The sequence below is a fragment of the Humulus lupulus genome, chromosome 3 (assembly GCF_963169125.1).
Source record: "Humulus lupulus chromosome 3, drHumLupu1.1, whole genome shotgun sequence".
Lineage (NCBI taxonomy): Eukaryota > Viridiplantae > Streptophyta > Magnoliopsida > Rosales > Cannabaceae > Humulus > Humulus lupulus.
Window position 1 is genome coordinate 69,005,532 of NC_084795.1, and position 1,333 is coordinate 69,006,864.

At 44.1% G+C, this 1,333-nt stretch overlaps 1 non-coding gene across 1 annotated transcript; it reads right to left on the reverse strand.

Annotated features, from left to right (window-relative positions):
• Positions 1–424: 424 nt before the first annotated feature.
• LOC133828224 (small nucleolar RNA R71) lies at positions 425–531 on the reverse strand. The gene has a single exon (XR_009890856.1). It is a non-coding gene; the product is annotated as a small nucleolar RNA R71 (small nucleolar RNA).
• Positions 532–1,333: the final 802 nt, after the last annotated feature.

Below are 1,333 nucleotides of genomic sequence, written 5' to 3' on the forward strand. Positions count from 1 at the left end.
AAGAGACGGGGTTAACAACAATGATGGTCAGAATCATATCGCTCAGGACCAAAATGTGCGAGCATTAAGAGATTATGTGCTCCCCGCTGTCACAGGAGTACACTCGTGCATTAGGCCGCCTACTATTACTGCCAATAACTTTGAGATTAAGCCGGCGATGATACAAATGGTCCAGACTTCTGTTCAGTTTGGTGGTCTCCCCAATGAGGATCCTAACTTGCACATAGTGAATTTCCTTGAGCTATGTGCAACGTTTAAGTTTAATGGGGTGAGCGATGATGCAATAAGGTTGAGATTGTTCCCTTTTTCACTAAGGGACAGGGCAAAAAGTTGGCTTATTTCTCTACAGGCCAACTCAATCAACACATGGGAGGAACTAGCTCAGAAGTTTCTCTCAAAGTTCTTTCCTCCTGCAAAAGCTGCGAAGTTGAGGGGAGAAATCAATAACTTCTATCAGAATGAGGGAGAGTCATTGTACGATGCATGGGAAAGATTCAAAGGCCTGCTCAGAAAATGCCCTCATCACGGTATAGAGAAGTGGATGTTAGTCCACAATTTTTATAATGGGCTTTGCGGTACTACTCGCACTATAATAGATGCAGCAGCAGGCGGTGCTTTCATGAGTAAAGGGGCTGATGAGGCATATGAATTGTTAGAGGAGATGGCTATGAACAATTATCAGTGGCCTGCCGAACGAGACACTTCACAGAGAAAAGTAGCCGGGGTACATGAATTAGATGCTATAACTGCTCAGGTTGCTTCATTGACAAAGCAGTTGCAACAAAACAAGATCTCAGCTCAAGCCCAGGCTATACAGATGCAATCAGGGTGTGAAATATGTGGAGGGCCTCATTTATATGAACAGTGTACAGCGGCCAACATTTGTGGTAATCTGCCAGTTAATCAGGCTCAGGTACAGGCAGTTGGTAATTTTCAGAGGCCTTATCAGAATCCGTTCTCCAATACTTATAATCCTGGGTGGAGAAATCACCCAAATTTCTCATGGAGAAATAATCAGGGCCAACAGTCACAGTTTCAAGGGCCATACCAGCAGCACATGCCACAACAGCCTATGAATCAAGCCTCATCGTCACACCAGCCTAGACCGCAAGATCAACCAGAAAAGACTAATGAGTTGCAAGCAGCCTTGTTGACCCTCACTAATACTCAGACTCAATTCATGACTGAGACCAGATCCTCTATTCGAAACCTTGAGACACAAGTGGGTTAGTTGGCCAACATGCTTAATAACAGACCGCAAAGGAATTTGCCTAGTAATACTGTGGTAAATCCTAAAGAGAACTGTCAAGCAATTTCATTGAGGAATGGTAAG